Source organism: Chiloscyllium plagiosum, chromosome 16 (assembly GCF_004010195.1).
Source record: "Chiloscyllium plagiosum isolate BGI_BamShark_2017 chromosome 16, ASM401019v2, whole genome shotgun sequence".
Lineage (NCBI taxonomy): Eukaryota > Metazoa > Chordata > Chondrichthyes > Orectolobiformes > Hemiscylliidae > Chiloscyllium > Chiloscyllium plagiosum.
In genome coordinates, this window is record NC_057725.1 from 23,494,257 (window position 1) to 23,519,591 (window position 25,335).

General features: G+C 40.2%; 1 protein-coding gene across 8 annotated transcripts in view; it reads right to left on the reverse strand.

Annotated features, from left to right (window-relative positions):
* immp1l (inner mitochondrial membrane peptidase subunit 1) overlaps positions 1-25,335 on the reverse strand; it is a 166,796-nt gene that overhangs the window by 84,883 nt on the left and 56,578 nt on the right. Inside the window, exons 2-4 of one of the 8 annotated variants that reach the window (XM_043705552.1) lie at positions 787-926; positions 646-693; positions 308-494 (exon numbers count right to left, since the gene is read on the reverse strand). The exons of 1 other annotated variant lie outside the window; for it this stretch is intronic. The gene's annotated coding sequence lies outside the window, so the exon portion shown is untranslated. Of the gene's footprint in view, positions 1-307; positions 694-754; positions 927-13,829; positions 13,905-19,195; positions 19,322-25,335 lie in introns of those variants that run through there. 6 more of the 8 variants (XM_043705553.1, XM_043705555.1, XM_043705550.1 and 3 more) reach the window with 6 other exon arrangements.

Consider the following 25,335-nt stretch of genomic DNA (forward strand, 5'->3'; position numbering starts at 1 on the left):
TCTATTATGTTAGCAGGGAATTTAATCCATATAGCACAATTCTTTATTTAACCAATTTATATTATGATGACTTTCCTGGAATGCTTCAAACATTTGTATGCTACTATACCATGGAACAATTTCTGCAGCAGGTACAAGCTGTGGTAAATATATTCTAGTCACATCACCAATGTTGCTCAACAGCATTAGATTCTGATCTAGATTAAATTTAGATTTTGACTGGACAGCCACTGAGTCCATTAATCTGAGACATTAGTATGTTGGAAACCAGTTAACTAAAATGACATTTAAAAACTTGCTCGCTTACCAAAGAGGACTGTTCTATCCTCCAAAAGGGAAATCGGCAAAAGCCAGCACACCCAGAAGAAGTCCAAACTGCAACCTTAACACACCAAAGTTGAAAGTGGGACTTCTGCCCCTCAACTGAAGTCCTGCCCTGAGGAGCTGCCAGCAGCTTCGGGAGTGTGGATAGCAACAGAGTTCAGCTGTATACGCTATGGGGATTACAAAAAGAGATAACAAAGATGACGATTGTTGCTGCAGAAAGTTCAGTCCTAGTGCATTAATTTGGGGAGAGCAGAGAGAATTTCTAGAATTGCTTGGAAGATGGTTGCTTCACTACAATGCTTCACTTGCAGAACTCACATGATTCTGGTAAGCCAAGAAACAGAATAGGACTTCCATCCATGCATCCTACATTGCACGTAAAAAGCAAAAAATGAAATTTATGTACATTATTAACATTGCGAATTACCCAAGCTCTTGCCTATTCATCCAGATACTAACTCTTTTCTGTGGAGTATCATTCCAATGTCACTTGTGTCATTATGTATCTGTTGCTCCTCTTTTGCTGTTGGAGAGCTGTGGACTTCTGACTCTGATGGTTGATCTCTGATCTGTGACTCTACATCTTCCTGATTGGCTGCCTGCAATGAAGGAACAGCTTCTCCAGTTATGCATACATGGTTATGAAGATATATCTTGTCACTCATTTCCACAGTGACAACAATTCCTATACAGGTCCGAAGTTCACTTTTGAGCTGAGCTGAAAATGTGTTGCTGGAAAAGTGCAGCAGATCAGGCAGCATCCATGGAGCAGGAGAATCGACATTTCGGCCATGAGCCCTTCTTCAGGAATGAGGAAGGTGTGCCAAGCAGGCTAAGATAAAAAGGTAGGGAGGAGGGACTTGGAGGAGGGGCGTTGGAAATGCGATAGGTGGAAGGAGGCAAAGGTGAGGGTGATAGGCCAGAGTGGGGGTGGGCGCAGAGAGGTCAGGAAGAAGATTGCAGGTTAGGAAGGTGGTGCTAAGTTCGAGGGTTGGGACTGAGACAAGGTGGGGGGAGGGGAAATGAGTTGAAACTTTATTGCTGGAACAGCACAGCAGGTCAGGCAGCATCTAGGGAACAGAAGATTCGACGTTTCGGGCACATGCCCTTCTTCAGGAGGGGAAATGAGGAAACTGGAGAAATCTGAGTTCATCCCTTGTGGTTGGAGGGTTCCGAGGCGGAAGAGGAGGCGTTCTTCCTCCAGCCGTCGTGTTGCTATGGTCTCTCCGCCCCAACCCCCAACTCCGGCCTATCACCCTCACCTTTGCCTCCTTCCACCCATCGCATTTCCAACGCCCCTCCCCCAAGTCCCTCCTCCCTACCTTTTATCTTAGCCTGCTTGGCACACCTTCTTCATTCCTGAAGAAGGGCTCATGCCCGAAACGTCGATTGTCCTGCTCCTTGGATGCTACCTGACCTGCTGCACTTTTCCAGCAACACATTTTCAGCTCTGATCTCTAGCATCTGCAGTCCTCACTTTCTCCTACCACATTTGAGCTGACTCTTGTTGACTGCTTTTTGAAAATCTGTATCCTGACTGACACTCCAGTGCTGAACTCTGGCAATGATGTGGCAACTTTGGCAAAATGAAAATTAGCTTTCTGCAGTTTCCACCTTGATTTTATCATTCATGCCTTTTAATACATCCAGACTTAATAGCTTTTTCGTGACTGAATGAGTATTTTAGTCTTTGTACTGGACTACTTTCCATATCATCAGTAGATGTGTTTTGCCACTTAAGGATTGTCTTGCATCTGTGCTGGATTTTCAAGATTTCTTTATGACCCATTTGGCATGTTTCACTGCCACCTTACTCTGAGTGTTAGTTCCATTTGACTGGGGCAAGATCTTTATGGAGTGGTTGAGTTCTTCATTTACAAACTAAGGACCATTGTCGCTCATCACAATGTTGGGAATGCCATAATGAAGTGTACTGGAATGACTGAAGTGAGTTTTTAAGCATTCTACAATCTCACTGGTAGCTGTTGAAGTCCACTGATCTCACAGCTTATGCTGAAAGACTCCGAAAAGCCTGTCCACCAGCTATAAGCCACAAGTCTGGAGTGTGATGGAATACTCCCCACTTCACTGGATGAGTGCAATTCCACCAACACTCAAGAAACTCAACACTATCCAGGGCAAAGTACCTACTTGATTATTTGTGGATGCAGTGCCATTCACTCCCTCCACCACCAAACTTGGTAGCAGCAGTTTGTACTATCTACAAAATGCACTGTGGATATTCACTAAAGATTGTTAGGACAGCACTTTCCAAACCCATGACCACTTCCATCTAGAAAGACAAGGGCAGTTGATACATGGGAACACCACCAAGTGCAAGCTTTTAGGTTACTCACCAGTCTGACTTGGAATATATCACTCTTCTTTCTGTGTCACTGGGTAAACATCCTGGAATTCTTTTCCTAATGGCACTGTGGGTCTACCTACAGCACATGGACTGCAGAAGTTCAAAGAGCAGCTCACCACTACCTTCTCAAGGCCATGCAGATTCCAGCTCAACCAGCAATACACATGTTCCACAAGTGAATAAGAAATCAGTTTGTTCCAGAGTGAAGACATATATTTCCAGCGTCATCCATAGTCTTTCTAGCATATCATGTATAACTTGAAGCTGTCTAGCACTGAGCTTGGTACTCTTTATGCCCACTACACTGGCAGATATGGTTCTTAATCTCTTTACTCTGATTTAACCTTGCCTTCTCAGACACAACTCAGTTCTTTAGTTGCTTGCATGCATGTGCCTTAGCATCCCTTCTCTCAACCCTTTAGGGTTGATTACTCTACTTCCTTTGTTCAAAATGCCAACTTGGCCTGTCCATTTATCACTGTAAGTTTTGGTGAACACAGAGATGATTTCTGGCTATCCTTCCATGACTATATTTTGCAGCACTTGGAGAGATTCATCTTGTTGGTTAATTTCCTTGATGTGAGCAAGATCTTTGGCTATCAGATTCAAAGTCTTGGCTGGGTAGACGATTTCTACAGAATATAAAGTTGCTGTTTCACTTCCAATCCAGAAGATTTCACATTCTGTTATCGTCTTCTTCCTTTAGAAGGATTGCAGTTCTCAACGGCATGTCAGCAATACACATCTGGGTCTTTTGCTTGCATGGCACATTTAGAAAGTATCTTTCTAAACTGAGCAACATTCTATGCAGGTGCTTTGGACCTGCAATTTGAAGAAAATACTTTGAAGTGGCTTGTGGTCAGACTGACCTATTAGTTTGTCTCTTCCAAACAGTAACCGATAAAATATTCATAAACAAAGACAACAGCCATGCACGTTTTTTTAATCTGAGTGTAGTGTTATTAAGTTTGCGTTCATGCCCTGGATGTAGATGCTAATATTTCTGCAGAGTCTTTTATTTTAGTGAAGTCTGAGTTGTACTAAGCTTTTGCAAGGGTTTTCCATCACAAAACTGAGGATTTTGTCTCATATCTTACCAAACAAATTGGACCAATTACCTTCCACAGTCCTATCGCACTACTCATGTCCAATTCCAGCCCCATTTTAGCTTCTGCCTTTTCCAGTACAAATCGCCACTTAGCTGATGTTCCAGAATTCATTGGCATACCTTGAGTCCACCCCATCTTTGAAAGCCTGTTGTGCACTCAGGCAAGCACTGTCCTGCACAGCTCCTGACATTTGCATCTGACAAAATATGCCGAGGGAAATCAGTGCCTCGCTGTACAAGCAGGGACCGGAGGTCCTGATGGATGAAGGTTGCACAAGCAGGGCATTGTCTTCCCCCAGGACTAGCAGTGGAGGCCACAACACAAGACTATTCCAGCCTGATCTGAGGCTGCTACCTGGTTTAAAGCAGTCTCAGCTGACTACAGAAAGACACAACACTCTAGAAAGCCTGTTAAGACCTTCTCCACTCCACTCCTGTTCTCAAGATTATCCACTTGGTCGCACAAACTATGGACCTGCGTCTCCACGGCTTGGATCCTATCCTTGGAGGAACTGGCATCAGCTTCCACCTCATCTGTACTCAACCTCATCCATCCTTTTTTCCAGGTCTCCAAGCTGCTGATCATGCTCCTGCAGCATGATAGAGATCGGGGCCAGCTTCTCCTCCATCTGCTTCCCCAAAATCTCGTGAGATTTCGCGAGCTCGTTCACCAGGGCCTGATAGGTAATCGAGTCCGAGGATCTTGCAGGCTGGACCACAGGCCCGGCCTCGAACGCTCCTCCTGCATTCTTCAGCATCTCTGGATGGCAAGAAAAGCAGGTAAGTTAACTTTTCTAGAACCCCAGGATATTGCAATGGTCCAGGATGGGCAGATTAAAAGCTCGTCCTGTTGTGCTGCAGTGTGAAGCTCTGCAACGCGATCCTCTTAGGTTGCTGTTATCTTGGATTACACCCCCCCCCACCACCAAAGTGGTCTTTTAAATGTTGTAATTGTACATACCTCCACCACTTCCTCTGACAGCTCATTCCATATATGCACCACAACTTGCATGAAAAAGTTATTGCTCAGGTCCTTCTAAAATCCTTCCACTGTCACCTTAAACCTATGTCCTTTAGTTTTGGATTACCCCACCCTGGGAAAACAACCTTGGCTCGTCACATATCCATGCCCTTCATGATATTATAAACCTCAATAAGGTCAACTGTCAGCCTCCGGCACTCCAGGAAAAACTGCCCCAACCTATTCAGTCTCTCCCTATAACGCAAACCCTCCATTCCTAGCAACATCCTTATAAATGTTTCTGCACCTTCTCAAGTTTAACAACATTCTTCTACAGGACAACCAGAATTTACGCAATTTTCCAAAAGTGGCCTCACCAATGTCCTTATATAGCCACAACATGACCTCCAAACTCCTACACTCAATGTTGTGACCAATGAAAGCATATATGCCAAATGCCTTCTTCATTACTGTCTACTTAAAACTCCACTTTCATAGAACTACGTACCTGCACCCCTATCTCTCTATTAGGCAACATTATACAGGGCCCTACCACTATAAGTCCTGCCCAGGTGTGTCTTACCAAAATGCAACACTTCACATTTATATAAATTAAACTCCATCTACCACTCCTCAGCACAATGGGCCCATCCGATCAAGGTCCAATTGTACTCTGAGATAATCTGCTTCATTGTCCACTGCACCACCTGTTTTGGTATCATCTGCAAACTCAATAACCATACCTCCGATATGCTCATCTTAAAACATTTCTATAAATGACAAGCAACAGTGGACCCAACACTGATCCTTATGACACTCGACTGGTCACAGGCCTCCAGTCTGAAAAACAATCTTCCCCTATTACCCTCTATCTCCTGCCTTCAAGCCAATTTTGGGTTCAATTGGCTAACTCCCCCGGTGCCATGTGATCTAACCTTTCTAACCAGTCTACCTTGCAGAACCTTGTTGAACACTTTGCTGAAGTCCATATAGACAACGTCCACCATTCTATCTTCATCAATCTTCATTGCCACATCTTCAAAAAACTTAATCAAGTTAGTGAGACATGATTTCCCACACACAAAACCATGCTGACTATCCCTAATCAGTCCTTGCCTTTCCAAATACGTATAAATCCTGTCCCTCAGAATCATGCCAATAACTTATCCACCACTGACATAAGGCTCACCAGTCTGTAGTTCCTTGGCTTTTCCTTACAGCCTTTCTTATATAATGGTACCACATTAACCAATCTCCAGTCTTCCAGCACCTCACCCATGGCTATCAATTATACAAATATCTCAGCCAGGGGCACAGCAATCTCTTCCCTAGCTTCACACAAAGTTCTAGGATACACCTGATCAGGTCCCAGGGATTTATTGACCTTTGTGCATATTAAGACACCCAGACCTCCTCTTTTGAACAAGACATCACTACTTCTTTTCCTAAGTTCCATAGCTTCCATGTCCTTCTCCACAGAAAATAACGACACAAGAGGTTTGTTTAGTATCTCACCCACCTCGTGTGCTTCCACGTACAGACAGCCATATTGATCTTTAAGGGTCTCTATCCACTCCCTGGGTACTCTTTTGCCCTTAGTTAATGGACAGAATCTCTTTGGATTCTCCTAAACCTATTTACTAAAGATATCTCATGTCCCCTTTTTGCCCTCCCGATTTCCCCCTTGAATGTACATGACTGCCCTTATATTAGAATAAAAGAATAAAGGAAATTACAGCATAGGAACAGGCCCTTTGGCCCTCCAAGCCTGTGCCTATCCGGATCTCTTATCTAAACCTGTCGCCTATTTTTCAAGAATCCTGTATCCCTCTGCTCCCTGCCCCGCCTCTTCCACCTCCGCTGCCAATGCATTCCGGGCACCCAACACCTTATGTATAAAGAACTTTCCGCGCATATTTCCCTTAAACTTTTTCCCTCTCACCTTGAACTCGTGACCCCTAGTAATTGGGTCCTCTCGGAAAACGCTTCTTGCTCTCCACCCTGTTTTTACCTCATGATTTTGTAGACCTCAATGAGGTCCACCCTAAACCTCCTAATCCACCCAACCTCTCTTCATAGCTAGCGCCCTCCATACCAGGTGACATCCTGGTGAACCTCCTCTGCACCCACATCCTTCTGGCAATGTGGTAACCAGAACTGTAGTTCCTAAATGTGGCCAAACCAAAGTCCTATATAACTGTAACATGACCTGCCAACTCTTGTACTCAATACCCCGTCCTATGAAGGAAAGCATGTCATATGCCTACTTGACCACTCTATTGACCTGTATTACCTTCCGGTTACAATGGACCTGAACACCCAGATCTCTCTGTACATCAATTTCCCCAGTGCTTTTTCATTTACCATATAGTTCGCTTTAGAATTGGATCTTCCAAAATGCATCACCTCGCATTTACCCAGATTGAACTTCATCTGCCATTTCTCCGCCCAACTCTCCAATCTATTTGTATTCTGCTGCATCCTCTGACAGTCCCCTTCACTATCTGGTACTCCACCAATCTTAGTATCATCTGCAAACATGTTAATTAGATGACCTATACCTTCCTCCAAATCATTTATGTATATCACAAACAACAGTGGTACCAGCCCAGATCCCTGTGGAACACCACTGATCACAGTTCTTCATTTTGACAAACTCCCTTCCATAACTACTCTCTGTCTCCTGTTGCCTAGCCAGTTCTCTATCCATCTAGCTAGTATACCCTGGACCCCAGGCAACTTCAGTTTCTTCATCAGCCTATTGGGGAACCTTATTAAACGTCTTACTGAGGCCCATGTTTCTGACACCTACAGCCCTTCCCTCATCAATCATCTTTGTCACTTCCTCAAAGAATTCTATTAAGTTGGTAGATACGACCTTCGCTGCACAAAACCTATGCTGCCTATCACTCATAAATCCATTTTCTTCCAAATGTAAATACATCCCATCCCTCAGTATCTTCTCCAGCATCTCCCTACCACTGACATCAGGCTCACCAGCTCTAATTACCTGGATTATCCCTGCTACTCTTCTTAAACAAGGGGACAATATTAGCAGTTCTTCATCCTGGATGTAGATTTGTTTGCTAAGCTGGAAGGTTCATTTTTAGACATTTCGTCACCATACTAGATAACATCTTCATTGAGCTCCTGGATGAAGCACTGGTGGTGTAGCCCACTTTCTATTTGTTTGGGTTTCCTTGGGTTGGTGATGTAGTTTCCTGTGGTGACGTCATTTCCTATGGTGATGTCATTTCCGGTTCTTTTTCTCTGGGGGTGGTAAATGGGATTAAAATCAACGTGTTTGTTCATAGAATTCTGGTTGGAATGCCATGCTTCTAGGAATTCTCATGCATGTCTCTTTTTGGCATGTCCTGGGATGGATATGTTGTCCCAGTCGAAGTGGTGCCTTCCTCATCCGTATGCAAGGCTACTAGTCAGAGTGGGTCATGGTTTCTAGACGTATTTTGTCTGCTTGTTTGTGTTTGTTGTTGAGAAATCTGAGGACTGTTTTCATTGGGTACCCGTTCTTTTTGAATAAACTGTATGGGTGATTTTCCTCTGCTCTTCATAGTTCAACTGTGCTGTAGTGTGTGGTGGCTCATTAAAATAATGTTCTAACATAGCTTTATTTGTGGATGTTGGGGTGATAGCTTCTGCAGTTCAATATTTGGTCTGTATGTGTTGTTTCCCTGTGGATTCTGGTTTGAAGTTCCCCACTGGATGTTCGTGCTACTGTGATATCTAGGAATGGCAGTTTGTTGTTGCTTTCCTCCTCTTTAGTAAATTTTATGCCAGTAAGGGTTTATCGATGGGCTTGAAGGTTTCCTCTAATATGTTTTGTTTGGTGATGACAAAGGTGTCATCTATGCAGCGGACCCAAAGTTTGGGTTGGATGGTTGGCAGAGCTGTTTGTTAGAGTCTCTGCATTACTGCCTCTGCTAAGAACCCTGATATCGGAGATCCCATGGGTGTTCCATTAGTTTGTCTGTAGGTTTTGTTGTTGAAGGTGAAGTGGGTGGTCAGGCATAGATCCACTAGCTTGACTATATTGTCCTTGCTGGTGAGGTTGGTGGTGTTTGGTGTATGTATCTATGGTTCTTCTAATAGTGTAGTCAGTGTTTCCTGGGCCAGGTTGATGTTGATGGATGTGAACAGGGCTGTTACGTCAAAGGAGACTATTATTTCATTCTCTTCTATCTTGGTGTCTTTGATGGTCTTCAGGAATTCTTGGGTGGAGGGGATGGAGTGGCTTGAGTCTTCTCCTGAGCGTTTTAGTCTTTGATGTAGCTCCTTGGATAATCTATAAGTTGGTGTACCAGGTATGGGTCTGAGGAGGGCTCCTGGTTTGTGAATTTTGGATTATCCATAGAAGTGTGTTGTGTTGGATCCATCTGGTTTCATTTTTTGGAAGTCGGTCTTATTTATTTCTCCAGATTTCTGAAGTTTTTTGAGTAGATTCAGTTCTCTAGTTATGGGGTCGAGTCTATCGCCGCTTGTTGGTAAGTGTGGTATCAGCAAGTAGTGCGTTCACTTTCTCAATGTAGTTTCTTTGATTTAAAATGAGTCATGCATTCTTGGTCTGCAGGTAGGATAACAATGTTACCTTTTTTTAGTCTTTCTAATGCTTTTCTTTCTTGTGTATTGAGTGCGCATCCTTCCTTTTTCCTGCTTAATGTTGGTGTGACTGTCTGTCTGATGGTTTGCTGGGTTTCTTCTGTGAGTTGGTTGTCTTTCAGTGTTGTTTATAATGCGAAGAAACCTTTCTTGTCTGCATCCTGGAAGTTGTAATTTATTCCTCTTACTAAGATGGCTTTTTCAGTGCCTGTTAAGGGTCGGTCACATCAGATTTTTATCCATGCTTCTGTGTTGTCAGGTTGTTATTTTGTGTAACTTTGTCTAGTTTTTTTTCTGCATGTCTAGTTTTTTTCATTTTCTGTGTTTGTCACTGTCTAATATCTATGGCTTGTTGTGCTGTGTCTGTCTATTCATGGTCTGTTGCATTAGCGAGTAAAGATCTTTAGTGCAAAATTTCCCGGTTATATTTACAGAGTATGTTGTGGGCATCATTAATCACTTCTCTACGCATTCTGTGGCTGTTTTATTCTGCTATTCTTTTGGCTAGTGGGGTGTTAAAGGGAGGTGTGTACTTAAAACATTTAAGTAATACCTGTTTCCTTAGGCATTCATGCAGGAAGTACAGCTGTTTGCGGGTGGTGCTCTGTTGGATGGCATTGGTTTTCCATTTTCGGGCCAGTTTTAATGTATTGTGCCCATAGATGTTAATGAGTTTTGAGAAGATTTGTAGCTCAGGTTGAGGTTCTGGATATAGGTTTGCTCGCTGAGCTGGAACGTTCAGTTTCAGAGGTTTTGTCACCATACTCGGTAACAACTTCAGTGAGCCTCCAGATGAAGCACTGGTGGTGTTTTGCCAGCCCTCCAGGACCTCACCTGTATTCAAGGATGCTGCAAAGATATCTGTTAAGGCCCCAGCTATTTCCTCTCTTGCTTCCCTAAGTAACCTGGGATAAATCCCATCCAAACCTGGGGACTTGTCCACCTTAATGCCTTTTAGAATACCCAACATTTCCTCCCTCCTTATGCCGACATGACCTAGAATAATCAAACATCTGTCCCTAACCTCAACATCCATCATGCCCCTCTCCTCGGTGAGTACTGAAGCAAAGTACTCATTAAGAATCTCACCCATTTTCTCTGACTTCACACTTTCCATCTTTGTCCTTGAGTGGGCCAATCCTTTCTCTCGTTACCCTCTTGCTCCTTATATACGAATAAAAGGCGTTGGAATTTTCTTTAACCCTGTTTACTAAAGATATTTCATGACCCCTTTTAGCCCTCTTAATTCCTCGTTTCAGTTTGCTCTTACTTTCCCAATATTCTTCCAAAGCTTCATCTGTTTTCAGTCGCCTAGACCTTATGTATGCTTCATTTTTCCTCTTAGCTAATCTCACAATTTCACCTGTTACCAATAGTTCTCTAATCTTGCCATTTCTATCCCTCATTTTCACAGGGACATGTCTGTCCTACACTCTAATCAACTTCTCTTTAAAACCTCCCACATATCAAATGTGGATTTCTAACAGCTACTCCCAAACCACATTCTCCACCTCTTGCCAAATTTTGCTATAGTTGGACTTCCCTCAATTAGGAAGTCCTTCCTTTAGGACCACTCTCGTCTTTGTCCATGAGTATTCTAAAACTTACAGAACTGTAATCACTTTTCCAAAGTAATCCCCCACTGAAACATCAACCACCTGGCCAGATACTAGGTCCAGTTTGGCCCCTTCCTGAGTTGCACTATTTTTTTTAGATTAGATTAGATTAGATTAGATTACTTACAGTGTGGAAACAGGCCCTTCGGCCCAACAAGTCCACACCGACCTGCCGAAGCGCAACCCACCCATACCCCTACATTTACCCCTCTACCTAACACCAGGGGCAATTTAGCATGGCCAATTCACCTGACCTGCACATCTTTGTGACGATGGGAGGAAACCGGAGCACCCGGAGGAAACCCACGCAGACACGGGGAGAACGTGCAAACTCCACGCAGTCAGTCGCCCGAGGCAGGAATTGAACCTGGGTCTCTGGCTCTGTGAGGCAGCAGTGCTAATCACTGTGCCACCGTGCCGCCCATAATTTACATACTGCTCTGGAAAACCTTCCTGAGTGCCCCTTACAAATTCTGCTCCATCTAAACCTCGAACACCAAGTGATTCCCAGTCAATGTTGGGAAAATTAAAATCTCCCATCACCACTACCCTGCTGTACCTACATTTCTCCATAATCTGATTATTTGTTCCCCTATTTCACGCTCACTGTTGGGAGGCCTGTAGTATAGCTCCAACATTGTTACCGCACCCTTCCTAATTCTGAGCTCTGCCCATATTGCCTCACTGCTCGAGTCCTCCATAGTGCCCTCCTTCAGCAAAGCTGTAATATTTTCTCTGATGAGTAATGCAATTCCTTTACCCCATTCACCTCCCTCTCTATCCCACCTGAAGCATCTACATCCTGCGATATTTAGTTGCCAATCTTGCCCTTCCCTCAACCAAGTCCCAGGTACCAATTCCAAGCCCTAAATTCATCTGCCTTACCTACTGTACTTCTCGCATTAAAACAAATGCACCTCAGACCACCTTTCCCTTTGCGTTCATCATCTACTCCTTGCCTACTCTTCCCCTTAGTTACACTGACTTCATTATCTAGTTCCTTACAGGCTTTAGTTACTACCTCCTTACTGTCCACTAACCTCCTCATTTGGTTCTCATCCCCCTGCCACATTAGTTTAAACCCTCCCCAACAGTGTTAGCAAAAGCATCCCCGAGGACATGGTCCCAGCCCTGCCCAGGTGTAGACCATCTGATTTGTAATAGTCCCACTTCCCTCAGAACCAATCCCAATGTCCCAAAAATCTGAACCCCTCCCTCCTGCACCATCTCTCAAGCCACTCATTCATCCTGCCTATTCTTTCATTTCCACTCTGACGAGCACGTGGCACTGGTAGCAAACCTGAGATTACGATCTCTGAGATCCTACTTTTTAACTTGGCTCCTAACTCCCTAAATTCTGCTTGTAGGACCTCATTCCATTTATTACCTATATAATTGGTGCCATATGCACCACGACAACTGCTGTTCACCCTCCCCCTTCAGAATATCCTGCAGATGATCTGAGAAATCCCAGTGCAGCTGGGAGGCAATATACCATTCGGGAATTTCATTTTCAACCACAAAACCACCTATCTACTCCCTTTACAATTAAATCCCCTATGGCTATAGCACTTCTACTCTTTTTCCCGCCTTTCTGTACAGTAGAGCCTTCCACGGTGCCATGAACCTGGCTACTGCCGCCTTTCCCTGGTGAGCCATTTCCCCAACAGTATTCAAACCGGTATACCTGTTTTGGAGGGAGATGACCGCAGGGGACACCTGCACTGCCTTCTTGCTCTTTCTCTGTCTTTTGGTCAATCATTCCCTTCCTCCCTCAGCAATCCTAAGCTGCAGTGTGACCAATTCACTAAATGTGTATCCACGACGTCCTCAGCATCGCGGATGCTCCAAAGTGAGTCCATCTGTGGCTTCAGAGCCATCATGCAGTCTAACAAGAGTGGACACACTTCCTGCACATGAAGAAGTCAGGGACATCTTAATCACTCAATCCCTGCTGTCTATACTTGACATATGCCTCCTTCTTCTTCTTAACTGGAGCCTCAATTTCTCTAGTCATCCAGCATTCCCTACACCTACCAGCCTTGCCCTTCATAATGTCTTTGAACTCTTGTTATCTCATTCTTAAAGGCCTCCCACTTCCCAACCATTGCTTTACCTGCGAATAGCTTCCCCCAGTCAATTTTTGAAAGTTCCTGTCTAATATAATCAAAATCGGCCTTATTCCAATTTAGAATTTTAACTTTTTGATCAGTTCTGTCCTTTTCCAGAACTATTTGAAAGCTAACAGAACTATGATCGCTTGTCCCAAAGTGCTCCCCCACTGACACTTCAGTCACTTGCTCATGTGAAAGGTATATTAAACTCCACTCAATCTGATTATGTCACATACGCCTGGCTTGGTATTCAGGTAGTCTTGAAAGATTGGAAGAGAAATGTCATCATTGACTCCTGATTGTGTTGGATAATTATTCAAACTAGTCAATAGTTTGAATTACTATCATGCAATTTTCTGCCTGTTTTTCTCTAAGGCAAGTGCCTCATTTAATTTAGACTCACTTTTGGTCTATCCCCTACCATCAATAATTAGACAGACCATTAGATTTTATATAGAAAGGAGGATCAGGGGTTCTTATGGCACCGCAGTATTGTACCTACTTCAGGGTTAGGAGTTCTAGGTTCAAGTCTCACCTGCCCTAAATGTGTGTCATAACATGTCTGAACAGACTGATTTTAAAAATATATATATTTGGTGACCATATAGCCTAATTAATAAGGCATCTAACTTCTGTACGGATGATGATGTTATCAAAAGGTTTGAGTCTTATTGTGACCACTTTGAAACTTCTTGTGGTCCAGAGGTAGTGTCCTTACCTTTGAGCCAGGGTTCAAGCCCCAGTTATTCTCGAAGTTGTAATAACATTTCTGAACATGTTGTTTAGAGAAGATCTAGAAAGGAGAATTAGTGGAAGCAATACACATTAACTACCAAGAACCCAATATGAAATCTATAATCCACAGTCTCAAAATAAAGGGTTAGCTATTTAAGACTGAGATTAGGAGAAATTACTTCTCTCAAAAGGGTTTTGAACATTTCAAATGGTCTATTGTAAACTGAATTTTTTGGATAATAAGGGAATGAAGAAACATCGAGGCAGCATGTAACGTTGTAGCCAAGATAGAGAATAAGAAACGATTTTGACAAATGGAAAAGGTGGCTTGAGAGAGGGAGCAGTCTGCTTTTGCTTTTATTGCTAATGGAAATACAGAGAAACTGATTCAGTGGCAACACAATACAAATTTAAAAGAAGGTTACATTCAGTAGATAATTTTAATGAATAGAACAAAGTTTCACTCAAAGAGATCTATATTTAAAAACTTGATAAACAATAGCACTTCGGAAGAGGACAGGCAATTTTTCGTGCTTATGTTATATCTTCTCAGTGTTATGAAGATGTGAGTGTACTGTATCTTTAAGAAAGTTCTGCTAGCCTTTAACTATCTGATAGCATGAAATGTTCTCAAAAAGATACAATGTAGCATATGGCCCAGCAGTTAGTGTAGCTGGTTGCCTGGAGACAAAAACAGATTCGAATTAGGTCAATCAGTTTAAATTATACCTTCCCAAAAAAAAAGAAATTCCAATCAAGTTTGAATTTAGTATATTGACAATCTTAAAAACCAATGACACAATCTGATGCTTTGTGGGTATAAGACCAGGGAATATTGAACAGTTGGGAGGAGAACTGCCATGCCACCAACATGTGGAGACTGCCCGAAAAATTGCTCTCTTAAAGGTACCTTTATCGATCAGTAATCTGTGAAACAGAAATCCCTAAGAAGAAGAAGAAGACCGAGGAAGATATGAAGAGAAAATTTAATATCTGGCTGGTTTTGAAAACTTGAATTTTTTTTTGGGGGGGTGGGGAAGTTTATCGGACTAGCATTGTAAGAAAGAGAAGGTAAAAGATAGGTTAGAGGAAGGAGTTATAAATAGTTGCTAGTTAATTATTTGCTGTTATACTTTAAGAAATAAGGCTGTTAATTTTTATTTTAAATTGTTCTTGGTCTCTTGAATTTGCATAGATTACTGCATGGGCTAAATCTTTTCTGTGTTGGTGGTGTAAGTTACCCGTCGGTTTACCCTGTGTCGTAACATCATTCACAAAGCAATTTCTATTTGCCTACAAAATTTGTACGTTTGATGATGAATATTAAAAATTTGACAGAATAAATACTTGTAATAAAGAAACAGATGATATACAAAAATATTTCATCTACTGTTCATGATTTGCTTCACAGTTATCTTTACAATTCAAGAAAACCCATTTGAGAACACATTAGTAATTAAAAATAAAAATGCTTCAAAACTAATGCCTACGGTTATAAATAAAGTTCAGTATTTATTGAAACCATCTCTGTTTACATTTGTTATTGAGTGCAAAATAGAAGAAATCACTTTGAGTTCCCAACTGAGAGTAAAGAGGTGGGAAAAGATTATTTCCCAGGGCCTGGCAGTGATATTGCCAGGTGGTTCCCAACATTGAAGGTGTTTATCAATAATCGCATTACATTTGTACTAAATCTTACAGGCATCAGAAATGTCACCAAAGCTGCTTTCATCTCATTCCTTCAAAATGACTTGCAAGTCACTTCACCTGAAAGAAGTAAAATCCACATGCAGCTGCTGCTTTAGCAACCAGTGGATGCAGTAAGAATGGCAAATGTGATCCAATTTCACTGTGCCGGTGGCCTCTATTCCCTGTCCAATAATACATCTGTTAGAAAATCCTGCAGCTACAAATCAACTTTAATCCTACCAGAGACCTCATGTTGGTCTCGCCTTCCAAACATTGCATCAGGTTCTGGCTGATTCTGCTACTGATTTTTGAGAGTGTCTGGGGATGCTCTCAAATCCCAGCTCTACTGGAAAGAATAAGCCAAGGATCACAAAGCATGACCCAAAATACCCTGATATGACTATATTGTGACCCAAGGGCATTCATTCTAGGTGAAGATTAGAACTTTGCATAATAAGATTACATGGCAAGTGAACAATATCAAGGAACTATCCATATGCACTTGCCTTGTTTTGTGTGGCCAGGCTTTACTCTGTACTAATAAAGCATTTTCTTTTCTCTTAGAAACGACCAGGATTCACATAAATTAGTTGATCATTTCAAGCTTTAATGTATCACCCGTTATATCTCTTTGACTGACAGCTCTTTTGCAAAGCAGGGCATTGTTCTCGTTTATTTTTTCACTATATAATTCCAACTTCAATTTAAATGCGTACTGATTTGCTAGAAATTTACACCTGGACTGACCTTACAGGGGATTACAAATGACAGTTTTCACAATACTACAGAGAAATCAATGAACTCTCCAATTAGCAGAACATCTGTGTTTCATTTCTAAATTGCAAATATTCGTTAAAATGATTCTTACATTTAACTTAAAATAGAGACATTTTTAAAGAACAAATTAGTTCCTAATCTGAATTCACTAAAAGTAATACATTTCTTCAATGAGAATGTTTTAAGTAACTTTGACAAACATTAACTACACCATGAAATAAGATGTTTATCAAATGTAAATTTGAAATCAAATATTTGAATGTTTTCATTATAAATATAAGATTAAAGTATTTTTCTTTAAAACAATTCATTGTTTCTTTGCATTGCAGTTTTGATTCAGATTTTGATTGTATTATTCAACAACTTCCATCATAAAAAGTATAGAAATTAGATCTCTCCATTAAGTCAATGCATTTTTCCTCAGAGAAGTGAATTTTTTTTCCAATTTCAAGCAACAAGGTTAACTATTTTTCTCTCATTTTCGGTCTTCTGCTTTTGCAAGCATTATCTCATGATCAGGAGGATAAAAGTCATGCTAGATCACCTATTGGTGTAGTACTTTTACTTGCAGTATGCTCCCTAAAAAGTAAGTTTCAATTGAGACACTGAAGTCCGAAAACACCTAGCAGAAGAGAAATCTACAACTTTTAGTACAGTGCCTTTCTTCTCCCAAAAAGTTTAAAGTAAATATATATCATCTATGTTAATATTAGTAATGCACATAAATCTATAGATTCAAACACAAAAATACACTTTTGCATGTTTCAGTGGATTGATTGATTCACTTCAGTTTGGGTTATGTTGATTTACTATTTTCTGTTAACAGTAAGTTTTTTTTCAAACATTAAATGATTATATTTACCATTTGTCAGCTTTGAGTCTTCACTTTTAACGCTGGCATTAATACTTTCACGCTTAGCCAAAAAGTGCACAAACAGAAGCTATGCATGACAGCTTACAAAATTGGATAAATAAGCCTCCAAATGTCTCAATCCAAGACATTATGTAATAGAATTGTATTCCTGTTACTGATCAGTTATGACAGGGAAGCTACTGTTTTCTTTCCTCCTTATTTAACAAAAAACACCTCTCATCTCATACTCATAAACGGGAACAGCAATATCAATCCACATTTAATCCCTAGACTTTAAAACTCATGAATAAAAATTAATCATTTCACTTGAGCATCCAAAATATGCTGAGCCTATTAGTCAAGAACAAAAGCATATGCACAAAAGAGTTTTAATAAATTTCAAAGCCTGTCAGAACAGCGTTCTCATTTAAATTATAAATTGCAAAATATGCAATGAAGGATCTGGACTGCAGCGCCACTAAGCAGATTACACAAAACCCTGCGTTCAGTATGATAATGTGCTCATAGTCTCCCAGATGGGAGTCTAAAATAAAAAGGCTATCACTGTAGCAAGGGAAAACTCCTTGTGATCTCTAGTCTCTACACTGCAGATGACAGCCAAATAGTATGTTGATTATTCTGTTTGTGTTGCTTAGCTCAGCTAATACAGGATAAAAATGATGTGATCCACTGTGTATTCAATAGGTTCGGCTGTGTTATTACTCTTAATGTAATTAAGCCTCCGATTTCAACTTTATGATACACCATACTACAATGCTAAGAGAATTTTGGAAAGCAGAGGTAGCATTTAAGCCTGGCAGTGACGAAGGACAAATTTGAGAGTGTTTAAATCTAATGAAAGAGAGTGTACAATGTTTATCCCAGCAGTAATTGCCAATAAGTAGAGTTTAAGATGCAGTGAAACAAGGTTGATCATCACAATTAAAGCACAGCACTAAAAAAAAACTACATTGCTCATAAGAGGTAAAGTTAATCAATATCTAAATTCTAAATTGTTTTCACCACATCATTTAGCATCAAATCTTTGTTGGCTTTTGATGAATACTGAGAACTATTCTACCATCTTTGCAGCTTTTGAAGAAGCTGCTAAGCGATATTCACAGACCAGACATAAAGCTTCCAATAACAAACTGCTTTTTATAGCATGGTAAAACTTAAGTAATGATACCACTATCGTTAATTCACTTGTATGAGCATTGTCACACATGAAGGACATACAATATCAAAGCCTCAGCACCCACACCGACAGCTGCTGTTGGCTGAAAGACAGAATAAAGACTGCATATAAAGTGGAAACAATATACATTATAAAAAACCCACACTAGGGGCTGTCTTTAAAACTGTAATTACGTTTTAGAATTCAGTAGATGATTATAAAGTAATTGAGCTTCACTCTTGGCATTTAAGATTTCATCTGAACTCAATTATATTACTGCTTGTTACCATTCTCAGCTAACCATGAACCCACATATGTTACTGTATTAAATACAGTGGGAGATGCACGCAGATTCAAATAACTTAATGCAAAAGACTCCTCTATAGCTATATTGATGCAGCTCTGCATATTGCAGAATGGCAATTTGCATGGTGGTAATAATCTTCTGGATAAACATTTCTCCTCACCATCATGAGCTTGCAGGATCTCTTCTGAACAATTTTCTAAATCTAAAGTAGTAATTGCAATCATGGGAATGTGCTATTGAACAATAACTAAATATCAATGTGCATGCTTCACATTCCATTCCTCAAGTAACATTACATGAGGGTCTTCATAGGACTTATTTTACTGTACAATAACAGTGTGAATAATACTAGATGAAGAAGTCTTGCCTGATTTGTCTTTGTGTTTGGTAAATATACTATAAACATCTGAAAATATACTGACCAGCCTTTCACACCCTCTATACATCACTCAGCAATATTAGGCACTCATCTAAATAAATTTAAACACTGGAAAATATCAGTATATTTCAGAAAAAAAAGTAACTATTAGTCTTGAATATATTTACCTGGAGACGAGAATCCACTATCAGCAGTAGTAATCCAAACTTCCAGATATATAGTCCTTCTGGGAAATGTTCAAATGGTGACCCAGGTAACAGTATTGGGTTTAGATGTCAGATGTGAACAGGTTACTATTCAATAAATATTTTTGTATTTAGACAATAGATTTATAGAGTTGACAAAAATTATGCAATTTTCTAAATTATTGTGGGTCACAATTAAAGCGTTGTTAACTTGGCATAATTGGACAGCACTCTCATCTCTGAATTTAAAGGTTCTTATTCAAGCTCACTCCTGGAAATCAACAGACAATTTAAGCTGACTTTATATAGTAGTAGTGAGGGATTTTTACATTATCAATCAAACAACCCATTTGCCTTTTGTATTGGTTCAAGTTGATACGAAATAATGTTTGCCACTTTTTCTTGAATTTCCTGGCTAATCATACTTAACCAATATCACAAAGATCACTTGAAATGCAATTATGTCAGATCTTTATTGTAGAAAATTACCCAAAGCAATTAAAAGTGTGATATTAGGAGGCAACGAACATCAAGTTGGATGGGTGGAGTGGGTCATGTGGTACTGTGCAAGTGTCCCTATAACTGGTCTAGAAGGTCCTGTTTCAAATCCAAATTCGAACTGCCATGAAAGTGTGTCATAACATGGCTGAACAGGTTGGGTTTTGGACTGGAGACCCGTGATCAGCAGTGTTCCGCAGGGATGGGACCACTTTTATTTGTCATTTATATAAACTATTTAGATCAGAATATAGGAGGCATGGTTACTAAGTTTGCGGATGACGCCAAAATTGGTGGTATAGTGGACAGTGAAGAAGGTTGTCTAAAATTACCAAAAGATCTTGAGCAATTGTCTCAATGGGCTGATGCATGGTAGATGGATAAATGCTAGGTATTGCATTTTGATAAAACAAATAAGGTAGAACATTTACAATTAATGCGAAGGCCAAGGGCAATGTTGTAAAACAGACAGACTGAGGGATTCAAGTAAATAATTATTTGAAATTTCCATCACAGGTAGACAGGGTGGTTAAGAAGGCATTTAGCATGCTTGCCATCATTGCTCAGATCTTTGAGAATTGGTGTTGAGATGTCATTTTGAGATTCCACAGGACGTTGGTGAGGCCTCTTCTGCTCAGCCTACCATAGGAAGGATATTATTAAATTGGAGAGGCTTCAGAAAAGCTTGACCAAGATGTTGTTGGCAATTGACAGTTTGAGTTATAAAAATAGGCTAGATAGGCTGGAACGTTTTGCACTAGAGCATTGAAGATTGAGGAGTGAGCTTATAGAGGTGTATAAAATCATTAGGAGCATAGATAAGGTGAATAGCAAGGGTTGTTTCCCCAGGGGTGGGTAGGTAAAAAAACTAGGAGGATTTTTTAAGGTGAAAGGAGAAAGTTTTAAAAAGGACATGCTTGGCAACTTTTTCACAGAGTGGTTTGTATGTGAATTCCCAGAGGAAGTGGTGGATGCAGATACAGTTACAACACTTAAAAGACGTTTAGCAAAGTTCATGAACAGGAAAAGTCTGGAGGCATATGGGCCAAGTGCAGGCAAGTGGGATTAGTTTAGTTTAGGAATATGGTTGGCATGGACTCATTAGACAGAAGGGTTTACTTCCATCTGCATGACTCTATGACTCTCTGAAGGTATTTGGTGATGCGTTTTGAGTTTGAAGTTTAATACTTCGGAGTGACAGTTTCCAAGATCCAGAGTAATGGTAGTTATGGAGTGAGACAGCCAATGAACAGATCTGTTTTGGAACAAAGCTGAACACAGGAATGATTTAAGGTTTAAAAATGGATGAGTGAATGGACTGACTATTTCTGCTATTTATTGCAGAAAGATATTTTGCAGAGGTCAGGAAGCAGCTACAATTCCCATCGAGAAGAAACATTTGCAAATATAAGAGAAGAGCAGTCAAGGTAGAATTAAGCAAGGTTAACCAAGGAGATTAGGAAAGTAGTAAGTTGAAAGAAAAAGCATACAAGGAGGCCAAAGTCAGTGATAGTCCCAAAGGCTGAAATAAATTCAGAATCCAGCAAAGATAATACTGAGAAAATAAACTACAAGGACAAACTAGTAATGAATGTACAAACTGACAATAAAAGTTTCTTTAAATATATGAAAAGAAGGAGAGAGATCAAAGTGAGCATAAGCCCCTTAAAATGAATCTGCGGAGATGATTTCAATAAACAAGGAGATGGCAAGGGAGTTAAACAGATATTTTTCATTAATCTTATGGTGGAAGATACTTTGAAAATTTTGTTAATATTTGAAAATACGGGAGAGGTATTAAGTACCATCAACATCACTAAAGAAGTATCAGCAGATAAACTAATGGGGCTAAAAGCAGGTAAATCCCCTGGTGTGATGGCTTGCATCCGAGGATCCTAAAAGATGTAGCTACAGGGATAGTGGATGAATTGGTCATAATTTTCCAAAAAATCATTGGATTCTGGAGAAGTATCAGAGGATTGGAAAACTGTTAATGTGAGATCCCCATTCAAAAAAGGAGGGATGCAACTCTCGGAAACTATAGGCTGATTAGCCCATCATCTATAATGGTAAAGAATTGGGATCAATTTTTAAGGAAGTAATAGCAGAATATTTATAAAATCATAATTTAATCAAGCAGAGTCAGCATATCTTCATGAATGGGCAATCGTGCCTGACTATTTCATTAGAGTTTTCTGAATAAGTCTCAACCAGAGTGGATAGCAAAGAACCAATAGATGAGTCAAACTTGGACTTTCAGAAGGCATTTGATAAAGTACCTCATAAAATGTTGTCATAAGTTAAGAGCCCATTGTTTTGGAGCTAATATATTGACATCGATGGAGAATTAGCTCATGAGCAGGAACATGCAAGTAGGGATAAGGGGTTCTTTTTCGATTTGGCGATTTGTGACCAGTAGGGTTCCATAGGGATCAGTGCTGGGATCGCAACTGTTTAAAATATATGTTAATGACTTGGAGGAAGGAAATAAATATACTGTAGCCAAATTCACAGATGACACTAAATCAGGTGGAAAGGCAGGTTGTGAGAGGGTTACAAACATTTTACAGGGAGGTTCTAATAGGTTAAGTAAGTGGGCAAACAGTTAGCAAATGGATATAATGTGGGAAAATATGACATTGCTCATTTTGGAAGGGAGAACAAGAGCAGAATATTATTTAACTGGAGGAGAAAATATTCAGAAAGCTGCCTGCAAAGGAACTTGGGGATACTGGTGCGAGAATTACAGAAAGCTAACACACAGGTGTAACAGGTAATCAGGAAGGCTAATGGACTGCCAGCCCTTATTTCAAGGGTGGGGGTGTTGGGCTGTAATAGAAGGGAAGACCTACCGAAAATGCACAATTGTCTGGTCAGACTACATCTGGAGTACTATGAGCAGTTTTCTTAGAATCCCGACATGATCTTAGAATCCCGACAATGTGGACACAGGCCTATCGGCCCAATAAGCCCACATCGACCCTCCGAAGAGTAACTCACCCAGACACATTCCCCTCCCCTACTACTCTACATTTTACCCCTGACTCATGCATCTAACCTACAAATCTCTGAACACTATGGGCAATTTAGCATGGCCAATTTACCTAACCTGCATATCTTTGGACCGTGGAAGGAAGCCGGAGCACCCGGAGGAAACCTACGCAGACATGGGGAGAATGTGTAAAATTCACACAGAGAGACAGTCGCCTGAGGCTGGAATTGAACCCGTTCCTTAGCGCTGTGAGGCAGCAGTGCTAACCACTGAGCCACTGTGCTGCCTCAGTTTTGGTCTTTGCTCTCCTTAATTAAAGAAAGCTATCATTTTATTGGAAGTAGTTCAGAAAAGGCTCACTGGGATGATCCCAGGTTTGGAGTGATTGTCAAATGAACAAATGAAACTGGTTGGGAATCTCCTTACTGGAGCTTAGGACACAGAGATTATTTCATTTAAACTTCTAAAAGAGACTCTTAAGGGCCTTTACAGGGTAAATGTTGAGAGGATGTTTCCCCTTACAAAGAGTCTAGGACCATAGAGCATTGTCTCAGAACAAAGAGATGCTATTTTTAAGACTGAGATGAGGAGGAATTTCTTCTCCCAGAGAGTTGAGTGTCTTTGGAACTCCTTGCCACATCAAACTGTAGGGGCAGAGTCCTTGTTGATATTTAAAGCTGAGATCAACAGATTCTTGGTGAGTAGGAGAATCAAGGTTTACGGGGAAAAGGCAAGAAAGTGGATATGAGGATTACTAGAATAGCCATGATCCTAGAGAATGGCAAAGCACACTTGAGGGACTGAACTGCCTACTACTGCTCCAATTTCTTATGACTCTATGGTCTTTAACAACATAACCTAAGAATTAACAAATTTTCCAAACCTTGAGACATTCATTCAGAACATTTTTTAAATTACATGTACATCATGCAATGTCACGGTTTCTTGAATGAATCTGAAGTATTAATCTTCTCAGCACTGCAAATTCCATGTATTAACTGGTGTATATTCAAAGAGGAACTTCTTGACAGCCCCCTATACTATACTGTTCTTTTCACAGATGTGCTTCTGGAAATATATCTGGAAATAATTTTACATTTATCATTCCTATGCATTTAGTAATCTTAAAATATTTTGTCCAATTAGTCCTAATGCCCTCTTATGTGGGAAGAAGGGAGGCAGACAGGAGACCATTGGAAAGGTCAAGTGAATGAATGGGTTTTCAGCAGAAACAGAGCAAAGATATTGATGCTACAGAAATGAAAAATGAAAAAAAAACGGTTTGCTGAGGGAGAGAATATGAAGTTTGAAGTTCAGTCAGGGGACACACAGGTTGCAAATAATCTGGTTCAACCTCAAACATTTTCCAGAAAAAAGAACAAAGACAATGACAATGAAATCAATTTTTGAAGAGGACCAAAGATACAGCCTCACTCTTTCCAAAATGTAGTTGGGAAAAAACCTCCACTCAACTAATACTGAATGTCAGACACATAGCATGACAAAGATACTTGGCTGTCACTTCATCACCTCTGAGATAATGTTCTAAAACATTCCAACACACATATAGATTGCTACTATTGAAGGAAATCTTCATTACTTCCCTTGGAAAATAGAAATGGGCAATAAATGCCATTGTTTTCCACTTTCCTGGAACAAGTTAAAAGAAATTCTGAATCTTTCTCCTTGGTGACCAAATATGAATATAGTGCCTAGATTTAGCTTGATCAAAGTATTTTGCAATTTTAAAATTCTCTTCCAACTTTTCGTTAACTTGACTTGGAATATTATGTATCATTCTTTCATATAGTGTTATGAATATGCTTCAGTCTTTGTATTTTTGATGATTTGCTAAAGGATTGTGGACAGTTGTACATTTGGATTACTGAACCTTTTTCTTTAAATAAGTTAAAGAAAGGGCAATGGGATCTTTTTTAAAGACATCTTGAAAGTCACATAGCTTGAGCTGGTTGCTTGAACTAATTTAATGGAAACCAGCTGACTGATTTTATAGCTGTCAGGAATTGAGTTTGGTGATTATTTCGCTTTTAATTGGGTTATAGCTGCTGAAGAAAAGAAGCTACTCTGCCCAATCTTGGCCTAAGAGTCTCATGTTGTGAGTTCAGTGTGAAAATCGAAAGCCTGGTTCAGCCATTACCCTGAAATTTGTCTTAAGTATTTATTCTCGGAAATTTCTGAGCAAGCTGTATCTTCAAAGGTCCTAACTGCTAACACTGTTTACATCTGTCACAAATCTAAACCTCTCTGAAACATTCATTCTTTACCCTTTTTCCCCTTGTGAACAAGGTATTATTTGTCAAAGACTTTTTTTTCCAAAGTCAATCCCTGCAGAGAATTTAATTTTTTTCTCTATCTAGTGGGTGTACATGTGTTTGTGGATGCGTTGGATTACAGGAGTAAATATTTATATTTTCATATTTCAAACTGCGCTAACAAGTTTTGCACTTTTATTGAACATGTCTTTCTTAACCAGAAATCAATAGTTTTACTGTTTATTAGAGAAACCTGGTTGTTGATCTTTCTATTCTGAACCTTATATAAAGAAGGCGTACAATTAACCATATTGGTAACTGGGTAAATCCATATATTAGTAACCAGTGGATTAGTACAA